This window comes from Mus caroli, unplaced genomic scaffold (genome assembly GCF_978045245.1).
Source record: "Mus caroli unplaced genomic scaffold, Mus_caroli_1 scaffold_17, whole genome shotgun sequence".
Classification (NCBI taxonomy): domain Eukaryota; kingdom Metazoa; phylum Chordata; class Mammalia; order Rodentia; family Muridae; genus Mus; species Mus caroli.
In genome coordinates this window covers 31,814,366-31,841,634 of record NW_028227272.1, presented here as the reverse complement: position 1 = coordinate 31,841,634, position 27,269 = coordinate 31,814,366, and the positions used below count along the sequence as shown (strand labels likewise).

The 27,269-nt window shown below is 46.1% G+C and overlaps 1 protein-coding gene across 2 annotated transcripts in view; it reads right to left on the bottom strand.

Annotated features, from left to right (window-relative positions):
• Mylk (myosin light chain kinase) overlaps window positions 1-27,269 on the bottom strand; it is a 252,091-nt gene that overhangs the window by 185,226 nt on the left and 39,596 nt on the right. Inside the window, exon 1 of one of the 2 annotated variants that reach the window (XM_029470832.2) lies at window positions 4,150-4,358. The exons of the other annotated variant lie outside the window; for it this stretch is intronic. The gene's annotated coding sequence lies outside the window, so the exon portion shown is untranslated. Of the gene's footprint in view, window positions 1-4,149; window positions 4,359-27,269 lie in introns of those variants that run through there. 2 annotated transcript variants of the gene reach the window in all.

Genomic DNA, 27,269 nt, shown 5'->3' with positions numbered 1-27,269 from the left:
CAAGAATACAAAAAAAGTGCCACCAAACATCCCTCACTGAGAGTCAACAGTTAGTGTCCTCCACACTTACTTATTGTGCTTCATATGTGTGTGTGTTTGTGAGAGTGTGTGAGTGAATGTGTGAGTGTGTGAGTGTGTGTGTGTGTGTGTGTGTGTGTGTGTGTGTGTGAAGAATCATTTCAAAACCATCAGGATGTGACATTTTTTGGTTGACAAAGTGATAATTAAACACATGCACACGATGTGTACATGATCACACACAGTGACTACAGGTCCATCTCCTTGGACACTGTCAGCTCTTTATTAATACATAATGAGTTGTGGAAGCCAGAGGTACCTCCCTGAGCTAAAGGGCCTGGAAACTAACTGTATTTTGGTGCCTGCTGTGGTTTAGATTTGGATTATCTACTAAGGTGTGTGAAAGGCTTGCTCACCAGTCTGCAGTTCTTCTGGGAGGCAGTATAGCCCTTGGTGCTGAGTGACAGGTGTGCGAGAATTGGGGGTTCACTCTCAGGGAAGACGCTGGAACCCCAGCTCCTTCCTCTGTACTTCTTTTTTCCTGATAGTCCTATGGCATCCTTCACAGTACCATGATACCCTGCTTTGCTCCAGGCCTCCGAAAAATGGAATTAACTGACCATGTGTTGAGAACAATGGAACTAACTGACCATGGGTTGAGACATGTGAAACTGTGAGCCAAGATGAACCTTTCTTCCTCTAAGTTGCTTTTCCTCGGGCATTTCATCACAGTGTGAGAAGGCGGACAGCACAGACCAGCTTCATTCTGCATCCCCCACATTCAAACTGCAGTTTCCACAATTCTGCTTTCTATGAAATCATTCAAGTTTCTAAATATGGATTAAAACACTTCTGTTATTCTGGACCCAGTGTATTAAACTTAACATAATCTCCTCCAGTTATCTATATGTTGTCACAAATGATAGGATTTCCCTTTTTATTGGGTGAATAATATTCCACTTTGTGTGGCTACATATGCAATATTTTCTTTAACCATTCACCCATCGTTGGCTACTTGGGTTGATTCCATGCATTGGCTATTGTGAACAGTCTTGTAATAAGTACGAGAGCTCCGGTCTACTGTTATAATTTTTAAATTTTTGAAACATTTTATTGATGTGTATACGTGAGTGTATGTTACATGTGTACAAGTGTCAAGCAGGCTGGAAGAAGGCAGTGACAGGGTGCTGGGAACCCAACTTGGGCCCTCAGAAAGTTCAGCAAGATCCTCCTGATGGTTGAGCCATCTCATCAAGCCCACAATATGATTTTAATGGCAAGAATAAAGAGATATTTATTCACTCAGAGTATATTAACTGAGCATCTACTATGTGCCAATAAAGAACAGTTACACGTGTGGTAGGAGTGTTGTTTTCACTTGTGTAATGCACTGCTGCAACCACACACATCCCCTGCCACTGAGGTGAGTAACACACTCCATACAGGTAGCTCTGTACAGGTACTGGGGTGGAGGCGATCCAGGTAACAGAAACTCAGACTTCTTTAACATCACCAAAAAACTCAGCAACACTGTTGATTTCCAGCTACAGATGGGTCAAGGGTCCTCCATTCTCTTTGGCTCAGTTTTCTCTTCTGTCAAATGGGAATGATATGAACCTTGCAGGGTAGAGCAAGGATATAAGCAGGTATGCAGTAATATATAAGCAAGAGGCTTAGTATAAAAAACATCTGAATGAAATGTGTCACAGCATCCCTTGCCCAAAAGGAAGCTTGTGTCCACCTTAAAGATTCAGATCCTGTCATCAAAGACAAAGGAGCCTAGGCAAGCCTAACTATCCTGAGGCAATTCTAGATAGAGGAAGCTTGAGCCTGCTGGCAGCCTTCAGCTGCAGTGTTTTGTGAATAAGACAGATGTTGACTACATCTTGTGGTCCCTGTCACTTCATCCTGTCAATCCTACAGACTGTTCTCAGGATCTCCTTTCACCAAGGACAAGGAAGCCCGATAAACTACCAATGCTTCAAGGTCACTGAACTTAGAAGTAGAAGTCAGAGCTGGGGCAGAGGGCCGTCATATCTTCCAGTGGTCCAGACTGTCCTTGGTAACTGGAGAGGCAGGGGGCCTGAGAGTCGCCAGAGGAAGAAGGGCAGGAGAGGTGACTCAGAGCTATGGTTTGGAGTATCTTACCATGGTCTACTATTCAAGATTCAGTTTCTAGATGCAGAGTCTAATCCCTGAGCACGGACTCACCAGTGGATTCATACACTCATGAGTTCACACCAATGGACTACTAGGGGGTGGGGCCCGGTAGAAGGAAGTAGATCACAGGAAAGGGGGCTGGCTGCTTTTGAAGGGCATTTTCCTGTCTCTGCACTAGCGTCCCGGCTACTGTGAGACAGGCTGCTCGGTCCAGCGCATCCTTCCGCAAGATGTTCAACCTCACTGTAGGCCCAAACCAAGGAAGCCATCCAACCACAGACTGAAAGCATTAGCCAAAGTAAATCCCTCCTGAATCACTTCTCTGAGGGATTTGTGACAATGACAAAAAATTAACATTCCCCTTTCTGCTCTAGAAGACAAAAAGCCTCCCCAGCCTTTCAGAGCAGTGGGAAACTCACAGAAGTGAAAGCAGGCCCCAGAGAGTCTCTCCAAACCCTCACGACTCCAGAGTCCTCATGATTCTGCTGAGGTCCGTCAGAATCTCCGAAGGGTCCCAGATGCTCTCACCAACACATTCTCTCACATGTGAGCTCGGGGGATAGCTAAAGGTAATTGCTCTGCAAGAATGAGTCTGAATCTCTAGAATCGATAAAAACCAGGCCCATAGCAGATATAGGAGAATCCTGGGACGCTCGGGGCCCACCTAGCCTGGCATACACAGCAGAGAAACAACAGCAACCTGGGCTCCAACAGAATGGAAAGTGAGGGCTTATATTTGAGGCTGTCCTCAGGTTTGCTACACTCACACTGTGACACCCATGCACACACACGTATGTGCACACATGCATACATTTAAATTTTAAATTAAATTTTAAAAGGGACACACTTGGCCTAAAGAACAAAAGACAAGACAGGACCTAGCTTCAGGTTGAAAAGACACAGATAAGTCAGTATTGCCAGGAACCATCTAGACCTCTGTGGGGCGGATCCCAGTGGGAGGTAACTCCTCTGTCACAGGGGCACAACCAGATCTAAGCTCCGAGCTGTGTAGTCATGACAAATAGCCCATCTACTCCCCGACACTCTGTTACCCCATCACCCCATAGCTGCTGTCAGATTCCTGTCATGCTGTCAATAGATGGCTACTGCACATTTCAGAGGAGAATTAATAATAAACTAAGCCAAACCCTTCTTATTCCTCTCTAACCCCCCTCAAACCTGGTGAGCACAAGAGAACATCAGAGGGACTGGATGGTATCTGCAGCTATCTCTGTTAGCTGAGCAATACTCAGCAGCTGCAATCAAACACCCGCAGCCAGGGGGAGGGAGGGGGTTGTTCAATACTCAGTCAAATGCAGACTAATAGACAAAGGAGAAAGATAAAACCACAAAGGGAGAGGTCAAAAGAGCAGTGGCCCGCTAACATCTGAGCCAAAGCCAAGCTCCGTATAAGGTTTCCACGAGTAACAACAATTTATTAATCACTCAAAGCAGCTCTGAGTGGACTGGACTTTTAATTTGATCAAAAGCGCTTTTAATCGTCTCTTGAACCTAGAAAGGAACTTGCCAAGAGAGAGTGCTGCTTTGACACACAGACTCTTGGAACAAAAAGTCGAGTTAGCTGGCAGAGTGGGGTTGGAAAGGCCAACAGTCCCTCCAACACTCCAAGCACACACACATGAGATCAGTCTTGGAAGCTCTAAGGCACAGGACATCTTGGAAATACCTAAGCTTCCCTGCTGGATGGTGCCCCCAAGCAGGTGTGGCACCCTGCCTGGAAACATCCCCCCTCCTTCACAGCACATATCAGAGGTGGCAAAATCAAGAGTACAAACACCCCAGGCACTGATGGGCTCCCTCTGTCTTCTTTAAGCCTCTCAAGTGATGCACTTGAATCCTGACAAATACCCTAATCTCTCTTAATCCTCCTCTGAGCTGTGTCAGGCTGCCTCACCACCACCCACCCAAGCAAAGTGGGGCAGGAACACACAGGGCTATCCAAAGACACACCTGATGGCAGCCGCCTTCCCCACGAGGCTTCCAGCAGAGGCCAGCGTCACTGCTGCTGAGACCCTGGTCCAAGGTCCAGCAAGAATGGAGAGAGAAGAGCGATCCAAGCACACAGAGGCTGGGCCAGACAGAGAAAGTAAGGGGCTTTGTTCTAACTCTCCTTGCAGATGTTGCAACTTGCCTTCTGCGGGAGGGGGCAGCCAACTTTGCTGGGAGATCTGTTGTTCTAATTCGCCCAGCTGGGGTGACCTTTGAAACCCCTGGCTGCCACACCAGTGAAGGCTGAGAGAGCCAGAGGTGGAAGCTCACAGGTTTCGACTTGTCCAGAGCTGCAGACTCCAATCTGAGTGTAAAGCGACTGGAAAGAGCCCCGTCAAGCAGAGTATTGAGCCCCAGATAGGCTGGGCACTTCCCCAACTCCACATCTGGCCTGGCCTGTCACTCCAACTCCTTGGTGCAGCTGGCCTGAGATTACCATAAGCTCATGGGACATGTGCTTCCTGAGACCTGGCTCTTTCTTCCTTAAGCCAAGGCAGCACCACTTTGGATATCTAGTGCAGGAGGCTCACTCAGGAGGCAGATAGCTGAGAACTACCGTGCTGGGACTGTAGGTAGGAACACAGGGTGCTCAGCACTTCACGGAGCACAGTGTTGTCTCATCCCAGTGAGACTTAGGAGCTGGGCTCAGAGCACAGAATATCTGCATCCCTACTGTGGACATCAAGGTATTCCCCTAGAACCCAAGGCGCAGACTAAGCATCCTGAGTTTGAGCCCTGTTGGGTGCTGGTGGATTCATAAGGCGGGGACAAAGCCCCAACACCTACAACACCTGTGACATCCTTGACCTTCCAGCACTGTGGCTGAAGCTTCTGTGATCTCAAAGAGCCTTTATATCCCTTAAAGTTATGAAAGAGCCAAAGGGTTTGTTGGTGAGTTATTGCTATCAGGGTTTGGGGCGTTTGGTATTCAATTAAATAGTAATTCACATAAAACATCGACAATAAGCCTACATGCTAATGTCATTTTTTTCTTTTTTCTTTTTCCTTTTTCTTTTTTTTTTTCTGAGACAGGGCTTCACTGTGTTGTCCAAGCTGGCCTCAAATTCCCGAGTTCAAGAAACCCTTCTGGGTCAAGAGAGGCATCTCTCCACTTACGAGTATTCCCTGCTCTTCTGGAAGACTTGAGTTCAAGTCCCAGCACCCCCACATAGCAGCTCACAACAGCCCATGACTCCAGTTCCAGAGGATTCACACAAATACACACAAATAAAAATAAAATACAGTGTGTGTGTGTGTACGTGTACGAGTGCTGTGTGTGCATGGTGTGTGGTGTGTATGGTTCTGGGTATGGAAATCAGGACCTCCCACAAGCTAGACAAGTGCTACCCCTGGGCTACCATCCAATCCTGACAATTTTATTTATTATTGTTACTGTATAGGGGTGCACGCAATGGTTGCACTGAGGATGTCAGCGTCATAGAGTCAGTTCTCTCCTTAAACCTTAACATAGTTCCCAAGGATCATTCAGGTTGTCAGTCTTAAGGGCAAGCGCGTTACCCACAGAGCCATCTTGCCAACTCACAAATTGTCATTAATGTTTGCCCTAGTAACAAAAATTAGATCTTTTCATCTGTTTCTGTATCTAGTGTACTGTGACATCAGAGTTATCTATAGTAGCTAGGAAATGCCACATATGGAGAGATAATAGAAGCAGAAAAACAAATGTCATCCGACACCAAAAAAAATCATCTGGGCTCCAAAAGAGCCTTAGGCTTTCCTGACCATACTTTAAATCCCTAGATCATACTTTAGAACCTTATTCCAGCTAATCTCCAGCCACCTCTGTCACCATCTGTTCTCACTGCTGGCCCTCTTCAAATACCAAGAGCAGAGGGGAAAGTGGCCGACTCTCAGGTGTGCTGCTTTAAGGAACAAGGGAGGACAAACACAAACCAGCATCTTAATTTCATCCATCTCTTCCTCCAGGCAGAAAGGTTAATCACTGTGACCAGAAAAACCAAGAAGCCCGGGGCTCGCACTGAAGGGAACAGCTGCCAGTCACACAGGTCCTTGGAAGATCTTGCACAATGAGCTACCCCAAAACCTTTGGCTATAAGACAGCAATTTATAGACACCAAAGCTGCTCACAGAGAAGAGAGGGAATCCATCCCAAGCCTTCTCACCTAGGATGTCTGGTGACCTACGGGGCTTTAATTTGGACAAGACCAGGAACAATGTGTGGAGCTAGCAGTTTGGAAGACATGTCTCAAGCCTGAGGGGTTCCCTCAAGCACATGGGACGGCTCACAGCTTGAATGTTAACTATAACCCTAAAAGATTAGCACCATGCATCAGGATGTGGGAGGAAATTTACATAAAAAGCAGTCTTTAAATTCCCATACATGAGTTAAAAAAAAAATGCCCAGGAACCAAAGAGCTGACCAGACACACTCCACAGACTTCTGGTCCCACAAAGATAAGTCTGGGTCCTGGGATAGGCACACTTATCAAATCCTTGACACTGTCTTCATCCCATCCATCACAACAGAGGAGTAACCGTTTGATTAAGACCATCTGTCTCCCCAGTGGAATGCAAGCCACACCAGGATAAAGGGCATGCGTGCTCGACTCAATGATATACTGCCAATGTCTATTAGACTGACAAGCGCAAATACCTTCTAAACAAATACATGTGCATTCTTAAGTGAATAGAAGTTTTTATTTTAAAAATTTACAAGTCGCTCTTGTGCTGTCTAGTTTTATGTCGACACAAGCCAGAGTCACTTGGGAACTTCAACTCATAAAAGGCCACCACTGAATTTGCCTGCAGGCAAGTCTGTAGTACATTCTCTTTATTGATGACTAATATGGGAGGGCTCAACTCACTGTGGGCAGGACTACCCACGGTGGTCCTGGGTACTATAGGAAAGCAGGCGGAGCAAGCCCACAAGCAGTGCTTCTCCTCTGCATCAGCTCATTAACCCTTTCCTCCCCGACTTGATTTGACTCACCCTGCTTTATTACTGCAACAGAAAATCTAGCTAAGATGCTTCTAGACCACAACGCCATTTCATTTTATCAGACATGGCACTGCATCACTATTAGGGAAAGAGTGTAAGGAAAGGAGCAGATGAATAGGCCTCCAGTCTACTTCTCAACCAAGAGGCCCGTTGGAGTTTGGCTCCAGGCACATGCGTTCTGGTGATCTACACATTACAGTTGTGTAACACATGCATCCTCTCTACTTGTTCATTTTCAGTCTCCCAATTTCTGAAATGATCACAATCATGCCTACCATGGCGGTCCACTGAGGAAAGATAAGCAAGGACCTGGAGGCAGGCATGGAAGCAGAAGCCATGGAAGAGGGTGGTGTTTACCGGTTTGTGGCTTCTGGTTTTCTCAGCTTGCTTTCTTACACATCCCATGACCCACCTGCCCAGGGACAGCGCTGCCCTCAGTAGACTCAACCTTCCACATCAATCAACAGTCAAGAAAATGCTCTCACAGGCGAGACTATAGGCTAATCTGATGGATGCATCTCCTCCGTTGAAATCCCCTCTTCTCAAATTGTTGTGGATGGTGCTGTTTGCTTTTTGATGCTAATTCTGCTTCCTCAAGAGGGGCTGCCCAGAAGAGGAGTGGATCACGGACTCAGGTGATTTCACGAGAACATTCTTCCCATTTTAACTGGCCAATAAAGAAGGCAGAAGCCAATTGCTGGACGAAGGATAAGGCAGAATTTCCAGATCTCAGGAGGAAGAGGAGAGAGAGGGGAAGAGGGAGTCAGAGCAGGCTGTGGAGTGGATCTGAAGTAACAGACCTATAACTCTTCAGTTTGTAGCCTCCACAGGCAGCTGCTGAGGCTAAGGAGGATAGGGCAAGATATTCTTCACCCAGCCATTGAATTATCGGGCTAGTTTTAAAATATAAAGGCTGTCTGGTGTTTTCCATCCGTGGTGACTCAGGTAGGCAGGAGAAAGGGTACTGACTGGGCAGTTGTTAGAGGTTTGGGGAAGCTAGCCCTGGGATCTGAGTGAGACAGCCATTGCCGGCACCGGGCAAGGAGCAATCGTGCATTTTAAAATTACATGAAATGTCAAATTGACAAAAAAGATTTTAAGACTTATAAGTATGTTCTCCAGATTTCTCACTGGTTTCTGTAAGCAACTTGGGCCCTGATCCATATGTCCCCATCCATAAGTCCCCATCCATACGTCCCCACTTGAAAATGTGCAAGGTTTACCTCACACTTTGTCCCTCACAACTGACTTCTCTTCCAACCCATTAGGACAGTGCCCTCCCCACAGGTTCCTAGGCCTTTTCCATGTAACACACATGAAAGACACATAGCTGCCCACAGCCAAACACATGAAAGACATGCAGCTGCCCACAGCCAAACTGTATCAGCAGGGCAGAGGCCGCTCTTGGTAGGACAAGCTATGTATCCACATCTTTGGCAGAGAGCTACTTGAGAGTTGCCATAAAAAGGGATGCAATATTCACATTCTCATGCACACACAGATGCACACACACACACACACACACACACACACACACACACACTGATCTAACAAATACGCATACTGCCTATGCACTCTCACAGTGAGAATGGCATAGCCTGGTCTCTTTCCTGCTGGGACTCCTGCTTAATTTAAGACTTAATAAAAGGTTAATTTAACTTAAGAGGTTAAGAAAAGCTTTTAGCACGCAAAGTCATAGCTAATAAAACTAAAGCCTGCACCAGAAACTCTGATTGTAGTCACAGTTCTCCAATACTCATTCTAGTAACACCTCAATGTTCACACATTCCTTTAACATACATCACCTTATAGAAAGAAATGTGTGTGTCAGGTGGGATTGTTAAGCTCCCACTGTCCCATCCCCTCCTCAATCCCATGTGCCTCTTCACCCCAGCCTACACCCTGCATTCTCACTGAACCCCATGGGCTGAGCAGTGTGCACGATCAGGTAGGGTTGCCATACCAAACTCAGACCTGGCATGCCAGGAAATATAGATCAACACATGTGAGGAGCAGAAGGAACCTAGAGTGAAAGGACAAGAATGGATGAAGTCCTGGTGAACTTGTGCTGTTAGCGATAACATGGGCCCAGCCATGTCAAGGGCCTAATGCCTCGGACCCATGCGGATGGCAAAGCCTTCCCTGTATAAGTTGGGCTCAGAGTTGGCAAAGCCCTCCTCTGGTTCTCTGCAAATGTTGATGCATGTTTACAAATGACTGGCCAATGTGTGCAGAAACAAGCAATTGTAGCTCCCCTTTACAGGATGTTTACAGCCTGAGGCTGTCTTCTTCAGAGCCCTCCTACCGAGACTGGCTAACTTCTCCATGTACTGTACTGAGAAATACTTCCAGGTTGTTGCAGAGTTGGTACCACTCTATCAGAGTGCACGCAGTCCACCTGAGCACAGCTATTCTGTATGAATGTCTCTGTGTCTGTCCTTTCTTCATTCCCTAGTCAGGTCAAATCTAAAGCCTAAAACATAAATGGTTCTAAATGACCAGTTAAGGAGAACAGACACTTCTGTTGCAGAACTATGCACCCACGTCAAGTGGAAATCTCAAAGACCGTAGATTATGCGTCTGTAAAACAAAGTTACCACTCACGCCCAGCTACCACAGGAGGTCGCCCTAGAGAAGAAAGATGTCGGAAGAAGGGGAGAGAAGAGGACTCATAGAGACCTTTCTTTTTTTTTTTTTTCTTTTTTTTTTTTTAATATTTTTATTACATATTTTCCTCAATTACATTTCCAATACTATCCCAAAAGTCCCCCATAGCGCCCCCCACTTCCCTACCCACCCATTCCCATTCTTTTGGCCCTGGCATTCCCCTATATTGGGGCATATAAAGTTTGCAAGTCCAATGGGCCTCTCTTTCCATTGATGGCCGACTAGGCCATCTTTCGATACATATGCAGCTAGAGACAAGAGCTCCAGGGTTCTGGTTAGTACATCATGTTGTTCCAACAATAGGGTTGCAGATCCCTTTAGCTCCTTGGGTACTTTCCCTAGCTTCTCCATTGGGAGCCCTGTGATACATCCAATAGCTGACTGTGAACATCCACTCCTGTGTTTGCTAGGCCCCGGCATCGTCTCACAAGAGACAGCTATATTTGGGTCCTTTCAGCAAGATCTTACTAGTGTATGCAATGGTGTCAGCGTTTAGAAGCTGATTATGGGACGGATCCCTGGATACAGCAGTCTCTAAATGGTCCATCCTTTCATCACAGCTACGAACTTTGTCTCTGTAACTCCTTCCCTGGGTGTTTTGTTCCCAATTCTAAGAAGGTGCACAATGTCCACACTTTGGTCTTCATTCTTCTTGAGTTTCATGCGTTTATCAAATTGTATCTTATATCTTGGGTATCCTAAGTTTTGGGCTAATATCCACTTATCAATGAATACATATTGTGTGAGATCTTTTGTGATTGTGTTACTTCACTCAAGATGATGCCCTCCAGGTCCATCCATTTGGCTAGGAATTTCATAAATTCATTCTTTTTAATAGCTGAGTAGTACTCCATTGTGTAAATGTACCATAATTTCTGTATCCATTCCTCTGTTGAGGGACATCTGGGTTCTTTCCAGCTTCTGGCTATTATAAATAGGGCTGCTATGAACATAGTGGAGCATGTGTCCTTTTTACCGGTTGGGACATCTTCTGGATATATGCCCAGGAGAGGTATTGCTGGACCTTTCTTTACTGAGCGTTTGCTGTGTGTCGGGACTTAGACTAGGTTCTTACAGTTGACTGCTCATTTCACCCACCTCTCAGTGCAGTGACCAAGGTAGCCTCAGATGATGGAAGCCATTGGGGCATATCATTTGCTTGCAAAATAAATGGGAAACGTTCCTTCTTCTTTAAAGTACCCCATTCGTCATCTTTGTTTTAGTGACTGGCTGCCAAAGACAGACAAACAAAACCCCCAACACTCCGTGCTGTGCCAGGCCCTCTCTGAGCCAAGAGCTCTGAGGTGGTGGAGAGATGGGGGAGAATGAGAAGCTAAGGGATTCCTGCACTAGGGAGAGAGCGGAACTGGAGACATGAAGGCGCTTGCTGTTCTTGCTCCTCGGGAAATGGTGACTTACACTGTCCATCAATAGAGCCAGTAACAACCACAAGAGCCAGTAACAACCACAAGTTTCCTTTGGGAAACTGGCCACTGTGTGAGTTGCTGTGACTCTCAGGGTGGCATATTAGCCCAGGAAGACGAGCAGGACCTGCAGAGTGGAGACCCACAGCTGCTGACATATCCCGCTGTTTACTTCTCCTCATTGGCCTATCTGCTCAGCTCTCTAGTTGGTTGTAGTGGCAGTTCAACCACAAGGCTGGGATTTACTTCCTTCATAATCTCTGGGTTGGACAAACATTTAACCATCTTACCTTTCAAAAGATGCCACTGCGGATGCAGTATGCGCAGGCACCACTATATAAAGAGCAAGTGCATCATGGAGAGATGGGAGAGACAGGGAAGGAGATGTTTGCTCACTATGAAGAGAAGGAGACCTGGGGATAGGACAGTGGTTGGGAACAGCCTGATGTGAGAGCATCCTTCCCTGCCACCTGAGGCCATGATGAAGTCTCTGTCTGTGCTCTGTCAGTTCTATAACCCATGCTACCCCCAAAGGCCATACTAGTAGATCTGATCTGGGTTGAGTGGAGTAAGCCACACCTCACCTGGGCAGGGACACAGTTGAGTCAGCCTGAGGGCTTGAGCATAGGAGAGCTAACCCTGCCTCTCACCAGCCATGCAGTGGTATGGGCACAATAGAGATACTCCCCTGCTCCTAGCTGCATGAGGCAGGCAGGAGAGCTGGCCTGACCCCTCGCCTGGCCAGTGTGGAAGAGCTGACCCTGAGGGCATGAGTGGAGGAGAGATGCTCACCCCTCTCCTCCTGCAGCACTTGGGTGAGATGCCCCCTTGACACAGACACAGACACACAGACATAGACACACACACACACACACACACACACACACACACACTTTCTACCCCACCCCCACCTCCACTGGGGAAATGCAGGAGAGCTGGTGGGCACACCAACTCAGCTACCATGCAGGCCCAGATCCAGGACTTTGGGTTAGCCCACCCAACATCTACCTCCATCTATGAACTGCTGGAATGCATGAAGGGGCCAGTACTGAAGAACCAAAGATGCAGAATTGTTGATTTTACAGGCAAGGAAAAGAAGGCCAAGCCGGAGGTGAGAATGGATGACTTTTAGAAGTCCTAGAGATCAGGGCATTGCAGACCAAGTGGGTAAGTCTACACAGAGCTGAGCCAGGGGTAGTATATGTAAGAGCACAAACTCACCTGGCAAAGGATAGGCAAAAAGGAGTTTTGACAGACATAGTCATCAAGCTGACTGAGACTAGATGTGGAAGGCCCCAGGGAGAACTGTGCTCTTTGCTAATGCTACCAAGGAGGTTTTATTTAAGGCTAACTACTGCTTTAATGACTTACGAAAAGCTTTCCCAATGAAATCTCATTTCATGTTGTTAGCACTGCATATTCAGTGAATGACAGTGTTTGCCACTCTGAAATACCTGAAATGAGTGTTTCAATAAACTTGTCACAAAGCTGCCTCATATATTGCTCTTAGAGTTATGAGGTGGATAACGCTAACTCATTGAACAAATGTCATTTTTAGAGAGAAAAGACTTTGCACTTGAGGCTCACAACGTATTAAAATATTTTATCTTCATTTTGTCGATTGGAAATATGAGCCCTAAGGACCAAGAGGTTTGCCTAAGGTCATGCCATGGTTTGAGTGTGCTCTCCCAAACTTCACATAGTGGGAGCTTTAAACCCTTGGGTGTCGATGTTGAGAGAAAGTGGGACCTTTAAGTGGTAGAGTCTAAGTCACTGAGAAAAGTAGCTCTAGGGAGGGAATGAAGGGGGATCCTCCTGGGACCCCTGGGCTCTCACAAGCACAAGTCCTTACAAGACTGAGCAGGATTCCCAAATCACGGTGGCATTCTTGTCGTTCACCCTGGGACAATACCCACTGTTGAGCTCTCCCAGGAAGTTGGAGCAACCTCCAGAACTGTGAGACGAATAAGCTTCTTTATGAAGTCAGCTTGTCTCAGATATTTCATTTCAGTTAACACCGATGCAGGCAATAGACTCCATAAACACTGGTTTGGGCCATATAGTAATAAAACAGAACTGAAATCGAGGCTTTCTGAACTCCAAATCCTGGTTCAGTTTGGTAACTTGTTTAGAAGGACTTGAAAGATATATTAAACCTTCCTGCCCCCAGTTTTATCAAAGTGTCTTCCACTCTAGCCCAGGTTAGCCTTGAACTTGAGGCAATTCTCTTGCCTCAAGAGTGCTGGGATTTCAGGCATGAGCCACACCATACTTGGTCTGAACTCTTATTATAACAAATACCATGACAGCAGAAAACTTTCAGTCTTTGTTGATATTTCATTAGATTTTGTTATGATATCTAATGAGTATAAATTTGACTAATACCCCCTGCCAAGGTAAATGTTCCCAACATTTGTCCTAAACATATGAGTGACTTCATTTAAACCCTTCATACCTCAGGCAGAGACCGCACACGCCCAGTGGCCAGTCCCCAGAAGTCCCCAGAAGCTGACCCTGCCATCAGTGACACACACACACACACACACACACACACACACACACACCTGCTCGCACTTTCTCAGACCACAGCTAGGGACATCTTTGCTCTTTCCAAAGCTTTGCTATGTTGATCTGGGCCCCTTCCTTGCTCCTTCTACTGCTGGGCAAAAGGCCAGTGCTGACCTTGGCCTCCAGTATTTCTTCAAAGCTTGAGGAGTATGCTATGACATTGTGTCAAGCCCTACACTTCCACAAGCTGCTCAGCCTTTTCTGTGTGTACCACAGCCTTCAGTGAGGATGCGAAACAATGGCTTAGTGTCTGCTGGGATTTACCTACAGTGGTGAAGCCTGCCAGCAAGCCAGCTTCATCAGCCTGAGGGCACAATGTCAGGTTCAGACACAGGCTCCTCCTCTGGCCCTGTGTGCTCTCGACTTCCTCTTTTGGTTGGTTCAGCTTCAGCCTAGATTCAGCCTACCTGGGGCAGGGGCATGGGGGGCTGGCTGTTTTGAGGTGCCTTAAAGATTCTTTAGCACCCATCTCAGACCTTTGGAGGAGACTCATGTGCCCTAGGAAGCAAGAGTAGTCCAGGAAGGACCTTCCAAGCTACACAACCACATCTCTATCTGTAGGACTACAGAAGGACTATGTAAGGTCACCTCATTCTAGAACATTCATCCCAAATATTTCGGGGATTTTCTTTTAATATTAAAATAAGCTTATTTTATAGACTACCACCTGTGAGTAGTCTGGCAACTCATAAAGCATGTTTCTATCTCAATGCTAAGCTAATTAGTTAATTAGTTAATGCTAATGTTACTTGAGGCTACAACTCAAGTCCTACCGCAGAGCACACATTCTTTCACTGTTGCTCCTGAGGGTGACAGCTTTGAGAAGCTCTGGACCAAGTCAACCTTCCTGCGCTGTAGAAAAGAAACCCAAGGTGCAGACCAGTGAAACCACAGTGTTGCTGTGATAGAAGTAACTCTTTGGTAGTTCCATCCTCGGAGCTAGCTCTATATTGATGGCTTTTAGCCTAAATTGACTTCTGTTTTCAAAGCAATTCTTTCAGATTTCAGGATAGCACAAATTCCACAGCCAATAAGTACCAGCTACTAACTATCAGCTAAGTCTAGACTCAGGTGTCCTGATTCAGACCCCTGGTAGCAATGTCATATTGTTAGAGATGCTGTAAGGAACAGCTGGGAATTGACTGAGCTCAAAGGTCCTATTGTTTTGACCTGGTTCCAACTAGACTACACACAGCCTTAGACCTCAAAGGTTCTTGCCTCACATTCTTAGTCTATGACAGGAAAAACAAGGCCTAAAGGGAGGGGGTAGCTTAAGGCCAGGGTCCCAAGTTCCAAGGACAGACTATGAAGAAGAGTCCTGACACAAGGTTGCATCTCTAATGTGCCCCCAAGGATGTACCAGCACAGTGTCAGCCCCAGCCCTGGAAGGAGCTCTGCTCTGCAGAAGGCAGCTCACGTTCTCTTCTTCCTCTCACCACGCAGCAGCATGGAGGGTAATAGGGTGACCATGCCAGGCACTGAACTTCAGAGACTACTTATCACTCTGCTGGTGACCAGCTTCACTTGGTACTCTGGGCAGGAACACATGCAAACAGCAGCCAGCCACAAGTATACACACCTTCAACACAAAGGTGCCAGAACTTCATTAATTCCTGTCATTTGCCTCCAAAGGACTCTTTTTCCAGATCTAACTGCTTAGGCCAGTGGTGTTATCTAGAGGCCTTGAAAAGAGCTAGCTAGCTAGCTAATATGGCCTCTCTCCTTTCCCACTTAGAGTTGTCTATACACTGCTCTTTTGGGCCAACAGAGACTGACCTATTAGGTCTGTTCTTTCTATATAGAAGGGAGAACAAGGGCCTGAGGTGACATTTGTCCACACAGAGTACTCATGCATTTAGTGAGTACCTTCAAGGTCCTTGTTGAGCCCAAACAAGATGAGAGAGTAAAGAGAACATGGCAGACACTCCTTCCTCCCCATAGTGACATGAGAGTGTCAGGAAAAGCCAGGATACTCCCTTAACAGCCCACTTTATCTTGCCCAACTTTCCTTCCTTCCCGTGGTCTCTCCCAACACTCTGACAGCTGCCCCATCCTGTCCCTTCTCCACTGAAGTGGCTACACTCTGGATGAAAAGTTCAATAGATATCTGCCTGCTGTACACAAGCAGGTTTGGTCTCGGCTGGTGTTCACTGAGGCTGGGTGTCTGTGGACGTCCATCTAGGTTGACCCCATGACCTCAGGGCTTAGCTTTTCTGTTCATTCAGTCATGCACATCCAAGATCCTCCAACATTTCCTATGTTGCATACTTGCTTGCTTTCCATGGCTTTCTCAGTGTGCTGTCTTATACAACCAACCCAAGACAATCTGCCCAGGGCTGGCCCTGTCCACAGTGGTCTGTGCCCTCCAATCATTATTCAAGAAAATGTTTTTCAGACTTGTCTACCAGCCAGTCTGAGGGAGGCATTTTCTGAATTGAGATTCCCCTTTCCCCAGATAACCCTAGCTTGTGTCATATTGACCAAAAAAACCAAAACAAAACAAAACAAAAACAACAACAAAAAAAAAACCAATAAAAAACCTACCTAGTATAGTATTATATATATATATATGTACACACACATACAAAATGATACATATATATGATTATAGTCTCCTTTTCAACATTTTCTTCTAACTCAACTATAGATTTATTCCTGGAATCAGAGTACTCTTCACAAATCTTATTTTCAGTATCACATCAAACGGATAAACTGTAACTTCCCCGAATCACGCCCCTTTTATTTAACTCTAAGGTTATTTGTAACTTCACAAAAACAACACTTTAAGTCACAGTTTTAGACATAAAACTTTTCTTCTAGATTATTTCCTCAGGACATTTTTCAAAATTTTGAACGTCTCCTTGAAACAGTACAAGATTAAGGACCAGGTCTGGGGAGTCCCACAAAGTGTGAAAGGAGGTGTGTATACAGATACCTAACCAAGTTAGGTAAGATTTGGGGAATGAGTTAAGGATTGAGCAAGACAGGAAAGGATCCAGACTCAAGGGTCGCAATGTTCAAAACAACTGTTGTTATCAAGTGAAACCGGAAGCCTCTGCCTTTCCATGGAATCCTGCCAGGGGACACAGTGCCAGGAGGCCTCCCAGGGGCCACACCACTGACTCCTACACCATCTATCTCAGGGCACATGTCTCCTCTAAGGCTACTCCAGCAAGACCCATAAACGGCTCAATGCTTAGCTAGGACTTGGGTCCACAAGGACCCTGGTGAGGAGGCTTCCACTCAGCTAGACAAGTGAGAGAAAGGAAGACAGCGGGGTTCATAAGCAGGCATCACCTGAAAACGCTGTCCTTTAATGTCCTTTGTTTCCCTATAACAATGGCAATGACTTTGTTTCAACTTTGCTGGTTCATTATATGTGTTTGCTGAGCTCACACATTGCTGTGTTATTCTGGTCCCTGGAGACACAGCAGTGGACAAAAAGACAAAGCAACCTCTGCTTAGTCAGGATCTGGTTTGGGCTTCCTGGCTGAAGACTTTGGACTGTGCTGGGGTTTGTACATCTCTGGACTTTATGGTACTCTGGTTTTGATACACACTGCTGGTGATGAAGTTTTATAAAGACATAAACACTGGGAGCCTGGGAACACTGTTCCTACTGTACTGTGTCATTTATTTTTATGGCACATGTGCAGGTATATGCAGCAGTGATGGAAGTCAACCTATTCGGACACTACATCACCTGGTTTCCTAATCCTACCTCTGCTTTGGGGACCTCAGCAAATTCTTCAATCTCTCTGGGTCTTTGCCCTCAGTTGTAAGACAGGGAAAGTGGTGTAGTCAGTTTTCCATAATTATAACAAAATACTTCATGCTGTGTAGTTATGAAGTAATGAGGTTTCTTTTGAGGCTGAACAGCATCTAAACAGCAGGATGCTGGCTCTAGTGAGGACATCATGGCAGTGGGCATCACTATAGTAAGACTGCACACAACAGGGAGCGACCACATCACTGGATCAGAAGCCAGAGAGTAAGAAGGGACTCGTCCTGAAATCTTGCCACTGGATCCCACCTCTTCATGGACCCACAACCTTTAAATATTGATTTGGGATGGTAAACCATGCCAGGAAGCTTGGTAAGGTAGAGCAGATCTGAGACCCAGAGACTCAGTGGGTACACACCTGAGACTTAGGTGACGCTGCACTACCTGTCAAATTCCTGGCCTGGAACACATGCCACACTCCCACATAAGGAAATGTGACCTGTGGTCAGGTAGGCCCAGAACAGAGTTCTCCACGTTAATGAGACACCTAGAGGCTCTGAGGGTTTAGCCAATAAGCTTCCCTTCTCAGACATTCCTCCCTGCAAAATGTATTTCATCTCTGGTCCAGCTTGAGAAGTTGCTACAGTACTGTATGAACCGTGGACTATCTCTTTCATCAAGATCCGTCGTGGGGAGCCACGGAGAAGGCACTTGACACAGCTTAATTCTCCCACCTCTCTGTGCCCCCAGCCACAACTGCCACCAAGCTAAGGACAAACCCTGCTGAGCTAAGCAGGAGCTCCCCACCCCTCACCCCAGGATAGACGCTGTCCTCAGTGTGCCAGTCCCCAAATAGGCTTTCTCACATCTCACACCCCCAGAGGGCTGTCTTGGTGCTTCCCTGAACCCCAGTACCCGCCTGGCAGCAGTGTGGGAGAAGCACAGTCAAACTCCCTGTGTTTCTGTGCCCTGAGGTGGGCAGAACAGGAACCAACATATTGATACTCCAGAATCAGAGTGGACTATTTAAAGACACTCATAGCATGTCTGAAACATGTCATACCATTCTCTGCTTCAGGTGGCTGGGAGGGGTGACTCCTTCAGCACCATGCTTAGAACACTGAAAGATTTCCTTAATTGAATATGGTCTAGCTGTGGTAGCAAACAGTTATCTACTGTAAATAAACCAACTGTTTGATGACTGACAGCATTAAACAACGTAGAAAGTTCCATAGCCAGAAACCCAAACTGCAACTAAATGTGCATTTGACTGCCTAGAAAAAGGTAATAAAGATATAATGAAAATATTCATAAAAGATGTAAAAAAAAAACTAGATAAATTGCTTTTCCTTTTCCATGACTGCCAATAATGGAAATATGGCAAAAGATTCCTGCCAAGTCCAGATGGCTCCAGCGATGAGCACGTGAGAATTCAAGCACAAATGGTTAAGCTCAGTTGGGGGATCAAAACTAGGGGACAAGCAGAGCCAGCATCAGGGCTCTCCCCAAGGATGGACATTCTAGACAGATAATTTCTAGTGCCATTGGGTGCTATGGAATTTCAGAAGTCTGAGGGAGAGCGAGGCAGGGTGGAAAACTGAACGTTGGCCGCATCAGGCAAAAGGACAAAGGCCCACGTTTGCAGAAGTCGTTCTTGGTACTGTGATTTAAATGGAATGCTGTCCACATTTAATATCAGTGGCGCAGATAAAAACAATGTCAGCAGACTGGATAATTAGAACTTTCTGGCTCATTCCTTCTCTCTCTCACTTTCTTGAGGGATGTTGAAAGAGGAGGAGATGGGTCCAAAAACCCAAGAATTCCACAGAGTTACATGTGTATTTTTAGCTCTTCCAGGCATCTGGGAGAGCAGAGACATTACTTCAGGATCAGCTCTCAACTGTGCCCTTTACACCAGGCTAAGCAGCACTTTTTAAACCCCTTTGATAAAGATGAATGCTTTTAAAGAAATGCACAAGCTAATTAAGACCACATTTGGGGAGCCGTTCCCTTTCAACAGAGGGCCGTGCTGGCTAAGTGGAGCAGATACCATGAAGTCAGCTGCCACCTTTCCTGCTCCTCATCAGAGCCACAAACTCTTCTCTTGACCACTCCAGGGCCTGTTGTTAACTTTGTAGGTAGACCTGATATGCTCAGCTCAGGACTGGAGCCACTCCAATCCTGTGGGGTTTCCAGGTCATTGCAGAGAACCCATGCCCCACCACCTGTTACTGAGCTTTTTAGAGCTCAGGCCATTTGACAGGGGAAGAGTGAGTCACAGAACCACAGAATACAGTTAGGAGACCTAACTTAGCCCCCCTACCCTGCAAAGGAATCCTGTGTTTCCTAACTGGGCAACAGTGGTCTGGACTATGCATGGGGAATTCAGGTGGCAGAAGGGATGGGCCCAAACTCAGCAAAATAGGACTTGGTCAATATCCTGGGGTCCCCTAAGAACAACCTGAGACTACCAGGAGCCTCAGCACTGAGGACCTAGCTGACAATAGCTCCTCTAGACACTGCAGCAGGGACAAGACATCCCAGCAGTGAGACACAAAGGAGGCTGCCTGTCTATGAGGACCATCAACAGATGGCAGGGCCAAGAGTTCACGCCACTGTGTTAGCAGGATCAACTCTCTTAGGAAAGCTCTTAGAAATGGTCTGAACCACATCATTTAGACCTCTTCTATCACCTAGCTCCTCTAGAGAGAAGCAGCGGTGTTTATTGTGGGGCTTTTGATGGACCCCCACTAAGGCAACCGAACATAGACGAATGACCAAGAAAACCCTGCACAAAGAGCGCTCCCGCCTTGCAAGTCCCCACTTCCCATACCATGTCAGGAGACAGGTTGTTACTTAACTGAACCAGGATGTCTTCCCTGTCACTGGGTGAAGGCCTCCTGCAGCCACAAAAAGTAAGTGCTACCCCTCAAGAAGGGGCCTCCAACTATTTGAAGACAGCTGTCATTTACCCTTAACCTTCCTCGGACTAAAGAATCCTACTGTGCGTGGTTGTCTCTCACAGCATCTGCACACACACCACGACCCTGGGGACTAGATAATGAACACAGCGACACAGTGGTTAGACCAGATGTCCTCTGGTGGATACTGCTTACACAGCAAGGGTGCAATAAACACTCCCGTGCCCTCCTTTTCTATTACTGATACACTGGGGAGACTCTTCTCCCTGGGTCTCACAGTTCTACACCTCTTACCTACAGAGGCACTTACAGCCTTTGTTCCAGCCTCGCTTTTTAAGAATTCTTGTACAATCAAAAGTCCAGAAGGGAAGTGATGCTGCATCCAGACTTTCCCCTCAGCCTCTGACGGAGCAAAGTGACAATGTACTTACAGGCCCCTAGAAAAGATCCAAACTCCAAGGGTTCCCCCATCCCTACCACTATGGTGCAACTATGATATCGCCTTCTTTGCAATAACTTATGGGGGTTGGAGCCCAAAGAACCAGTGTAAGAAAATGCCGATGTTAGAGTTGTTTTTGTTGTTAATCATGAAGTGCGTTATCTCTAACTCACAAGTCTCCTCTCCTGCCAGAAACCATGAACTTGGCAGATTAACTCCTTAGCTTGCAGTAGGTGAACTCTCCTTCTCTTTATAGTTGCTGAAAATAACCTCTAGAAAAGATAGTGGCAAAATAAACTTCCTTTCTCCAGGCTTTATCTTAGAATATCACCAAGCCCATCACATCCTGTCCATGTTTAACTTGCTTTAAAAAAAAATTAAGCAAAAGTCTTTAAACCCCTTATTTATTCATGTTGCTTCTCATCTTGATTTTAACCCACATTTCCATTTGAGGTTCCTGTGAGGCTTTTTTTCAGGGAAGCTTGATCTTTTCCATTTGAAGGTCCCTTGTTTTAAGTTCTCTTGTTGAAGATGTCTGTCACCCTGGTTCACTCCTACCAGACCAGACAGACCCTCCCCCTAAGTCTAGATTCTCACTCACAAACCTCATATCCCAGCAACCCCCATAACTCAAAAAAGAGGAGGGTGCATGTCCTAAGGGTATGACATGGCTGAAGGCCAGACAACCCCAGCTAGGGTAGTCACGCAGAAGTGAGAACAGCCCACAAACATGGGCACTGCCAGCCTTGCATCAAGCACCGGGAACATGCAGGCAGGGTAGAGTCAGAAGCAATGCTATGAAATTCCCAATACAATTTCCACGCACTCTGGGCCACTCAGTGGGAGGCTGTAGGTGGCAGATTGTCAGTGGCTTTCCAACACCTTCAGACGTGGGACAGGAGCACCTCCCCTGCGTCTTGCATCAGCATCCCTGTCACCTACTCATAGATGACAATTCACGTGGATGCTGAGCTTCGAGACACTCAGCTAAGCTACCAGAGATCTCGGTTTCCCCATCACGTATGTTCTTTATTTCCCTCCGACTTTCCTACACGCTACAAAATTGGTTACACGCAGGTCTCAGCATCCAGTATTAATCTATAACTTAGGATTCTTGTTCAGAAATAAACTGATCCAGTAAAACTCATGAGGTGAAAGGTTTTGCTAATGCTCATCCTTTCAATGGCTTAGCTTCATTTTTAGATTTTACTGTTTCAAGACTTCTTGCAGTATTTTTAAGCATGGAAGGGTAGCCCAAGACTTCCAACATCTGGTCATGAGTTACATGCACAACTTTAGCATAGTTTTATTTCTTTTGAAAAATAATTAATCTGTGATGGCTTTAATGGATAGCAAATGAATAAAAGCAGCTTTAATGTTGACATAGCTTTAGCAGTAAGATTGAACTTTATCAGGCCCCATGATCAGGGGTTGTCTGGAAAAGTTTATAATTTAGTTCCACGGAAAACTCCAGGGGATGGACCCTGGGCTAAAAGCTTATTACCAGCTTGAACTCTGAGGGGGCCCTTAACCCACACCAATGGTCTTCTTTATTTATGCAGGATTCTCAATTGGTGGTCTCTTTATGCTGAGATGGGCTTCCATCTCTTTAAAGCACTCATAAACATTTCAATCAGAAAGTATTGCTGTCCTTTCCTATGGTACTACAGTCTCACTATTTACCTGAGTCCTCTGGTCTCCCTACATCCATGAAAGAGAGAAAGAATTACAACCAAACCTTATACCCATTCTCCTAGCTGCGAAGAAACTATATTTAATTTAACTCATACTTTGCCCAGTTCTGAAGGGTTCAATTGTTGAGTGTGTCCCCCGAAGCTCATGTGTTAGAAACTGAATCCTGACTTCAATGCTGAGATGGAGGACCTTTAAGGTATGAGGCAACATTCATACAGGAGTAGGCTCAGATTTTGGAAATTGGTTTGCCATAAAGGTAGGCTGAAACCTGTTGAGTCTCATGGTCTCTTGCCCACCCACGTTCTACCGTGAGATTATGTAGCAATGTGGGGAGGGGGGAAGTCCTCACAAGATGTGACCTCTTAATCTTTGTCTTCCAGCCTCTAGAACTGTAAGAGAGAAACCTCTGTTCTTCAGAAATCACCCAGTTTGTGATCTTTGGTTAAATCGATTCCGAACCAACCAAGGCATGGGTCTTTAAGGTTGTTCTACTCTAGGTACTGCTTCCAGTCAGAAATGGCCAGATCTTCAGGCCCACTGAATACATACTAATCATCAAAGGAAGGAGTCACGGCTGACCCAAAGTTCTCCCATATCATTCCTCCCTGGACACAGGTCCCATTGGGCCTTGCTCTCGATAAGGATCTGAACTTGTGGTTATGAGAACGGTATCTCCAAAGGAGGCCAGAGAGGGCTCTCCTCTGTGCTTCTTCAGCACACTCAGGATTACATAGAAAGTGAGGAACCCTAGGCTACATCAAGCAATGGGCATTCAAACTGCCCATTATGATTCTTCTATATCCCCTGTCCTAAGGTTGGAGCCTTACAACCACATTTGGGTCAAGTTGGGAGTCTGACACCTGTGTGCTCTTTCCTGTTCTTTCTGTCTTCTCTGCCATTCAACCCCTTCTCCCCGGGACATCCCTTAACGTCTTCCTTGCCCCCCACCCCCAATCTTCTCCCCAAGTAGATAGTACAAACAAGTGTCACTTTGGGTCTCACACAAGAGAGCTGTGACTTGGTTAAATTGAAACAGACAAGGGGACCTACCTCTCCTGGGAGCTTTAGGTAGGTGTAATCATTGGTTAAAAAAAAATCACTTAGGATTAATGATAAGTTTTTAAAAGTCTAACTGTAAGCATTGGTGATGCTCATTTTCCTGCAAATAGGCAGATACTTCAGGAGATTCCAAATTAAGAAATCCCAATTTCTAGGCTTACTGATGAAGGGGGGAAAATCACAGCTTCACAGTTGTACACAAGACTATTAACACCTGTGGAGGAACCCATTAAGGGACCCACTGTTAGAAGCTACACACTCATAAGGAGAGCAGAGGGTGCCACCTGCTATTGCCAAGGAATAGAAAGACCCAGCACTATGCTTCTCTTTGTCCACCTGCAATTTCCACTGGCTGGAGCAAGCAGACCCCATCACCTGCCTTTTAACCAAGTCACAGGCTTGAGTAGCTCCAAGCATAAAAAGAAGACCAGATCCGCCCTGGCCTCCTTGAGTTGCTAGTCCAATGGAGGAAGCATGGCCTGATCACACCTGGAAGGCACCATGGCGGTTGCTATGGAGCTGTGAAGCACATCAGTGCACTGACACAGCCAATCACTCCTCTTCCCCTGACAGTCGTTTCTGCCCTTGCTTTCTAGGATACTCTCCCTTTTTCCTCCTCCTTTCTCTTCCTGGCCCCTAAGTGGCTGCTGTGCTCACTTCCTGGGTGATGTAATCCAGAGTTACATATTTATATACAAGCAAGAGCTTTCTATTCTCACTTCCCAGACTCCCCCACTGATCTCTGAATGTCACAGCCAGAAGCCTGCAGGACACCTCCACTAATTTATCTAAGAAAAAAACAGCAGAATATCCCACTCTCCAGCCAGGTGTTTCTCCAGTGGTGGTTTCCATCCAGGCAAAGGCTACATCCCTGACGCTGAGGTCAGATCCAGGATCTTTTTTTTTTACCCTGCCTCTTACCCAGAATTTACTTCAACTGGTCCTTCATCTAACCACTTTAAGGCCACCAACATGATGCTTATAGAACACTGCAGAGCCCATCATCTGCTTCTCTTTCCACTCCCCTCCCAAATAGCAGTCAGATACCAACACACCCCACACAGCATCTCCAGGGGCTGTTCACTATATACAGGATAAAATCCAAAGTCCTTACCATTGCCTGCATGTTGAGGTTTGGTCTGCTGCTGTGTGTTATAATGCCCCTGGGATGAAGAAATCCTCACATACACCAAGTGATGCTTTGTAACTTTGCTCCCTCCCCCAGTTACCCCTGATTGGTGAATAAAGATACCTACAGCCTGTAGCTGTGCAGAAGAGAGGTAGGCAGTGTTTTGGTTCCTGGGTTTGTGGGTCTGAGGCAGAAGACCACAAGGAGGGGAGAAGATGTTGGAGAGAGGAGAAGAAGCCATGGGGTAGATAAGTCATGAAAACATGGCCATGGCGGCTGGTCAACTGGAGTTAAGAGCTGCCCAGGTGAAACATGGCAAATTATAACTCAGGGTTATAGATAGGAGAGTAGAAACTAATAGCTTAGAGGATGGATATCTGTCCAGTTCTAGTGCTGATTAAAGGCTTATTATAAATACAAAAATTTTGTGTCTTTTATCTGGGAAGTGAAAGAAAGGGCAGGATAATGCCCTCCCTGCCTCCCGCCATCCCATTGAGATTAACTATTTACTACAAGGCAGGATTTCAATAGCTATCTGAGTGGGAGGAAAAGGAAGGAAAAATCAAAGCAGATGTATACAGCCAAAGGGGCTAAGGGAGCTTGTGGAGGGCCACAGTTTCCTAGGCTTGGAGGAAACAGGTAAATACCCCATAGCAATGCCCTAACCACTGTCAAAATTCACTTCCTGTTAAGTTCTGCTTTAGCCCCCTGCTGTTAGCTGGCCAACTCACTGCTCCTCCAATCACACCTAATTCATTCCAGCCCCAGGATCTTTGTGGTTGCCAAGCTCCTGGCCTTGAACAGAGTTCTCCATCCACATGCCCTATGACCCATGCTTTCCCTTCATTCTCCACTTTGCTTATATGTCCCCTCCACAAAAAATGTGTTCTACTTGGCCATCAGGCATTAAACAAGCATGCACACACCCCTCACTTTGTTCTCCACGGGACCTTAAAGTTGCTACCTACTTCTCCCTCTAAATGAAAAGTACATTAGAACAGGAAATTTGACGCTCTTGTCACTCAAGGAAGACTTCTTGAATGAATGAATGAATGAATGAATGAATATCAACTCATGCCATTTTAATATTCTTTTTTGGAAAAGAGGACTGAATTTCTCCAAGATGATTACAATAAAAGCAAAGGTCCCAAGCAGCCTCCTGAGACACAGGCCCAAGAGAAAGCAATTTACTGAGAGGACCATCCACAGATGAATGACCCACTGGCTGCGTAAATCTCCATGTAAGGAGCAAGACAAAAGAGCAAGACAACGTGGAACACATTAACTCTCTACAAAATAGCTCTACAAAAAACTCTCTACAAAATAGAGAAAATGCCTACCTCGGAAAGAGATAGGACTAAATTCCATATTTAAATACGAATTAGCAAGTAACAAAGTCTAGAAAAATACGTGTGCCGCCATAAGAAAGAGAATTAACAATGAAGCATTTGCAACTGCGGTTTGCTGTGCTATTGTTAGGCAGTTAGGTCCCAGAGACCACTGAAGGTCACTGAAGATGAACCCCTGCCTCACAGTCAGCAGCTTGTAATACCAGGTGAAGACATGACTTTCCAAACTGTTCAGGGACCATTTGATTGCTATCTAGAGGACATGATTTACAATCTAGAGTCAGTAAAGTGCTTGCTATATAAACCCCAGAGCCTCAGGTCAATCCCCAGTACCCATGTCAAACCTAGGCCCAGGGGTGTGCACCATAAGCCCAGCCCTGGGAAAGCAGCGATAGGAGAATCTCTGGGACTTGATGGCCAGCTAGTCTAGAGAGAATGTGGAGCTCCAGGGTCAGAAAGAGATCTGTCTCAAAAATAAGGCAGAACCTAAGGTGGCAGAGGGAACTTACCTCCCTCGCCGTGGAAACAATAGAAAGTTATATATGTACATGACACAGGTTATATACACAAAATACCAAAGGATGACCCATGTTTCTGAAACCTGAGAATATTTGCTACTGTACAACTGGCCACAAAAGGCACCATCTGTGTTCAACAGGCTTTCTCTATGTCTGTTACTACAAGAGCCTTCTCCACAAACAGAAGGCGAGCACATCTGCGATCTCTCTCTCTCTCTCTCTTTCTCTCTCTGTGTGTGTGTGTGTGTGTGTGTGTGTGTGTGTGTGTGTGTGTTCTCTCAGGCAACCTGGAACAGCTCACTGACATACAATCAGCTGTGGTTATAGCCTCAGGTAACAGGATCCCACTATATCCTCCAAACCAAGGAGGTCTGCCTCCCTACAAAGACAAAAGAGAATTCAAAATTGGGCAGAGTTCATCAGAGGGGTGCCCTGGAAAGTCGGGAGGGGAAGTTTCAGGACTCATGCATGAATAATCTCTAGCAGAAGCGGGAAGCCCCCTCCCCACCCCTCCACCCTTTCAGACTTTGTCCTGGCTGCTCCCAATGGCACTTCTCATTGACTCTAAATTTTTACTGGCTAAGCCAAGGCCAACAAGTAATTCTAAA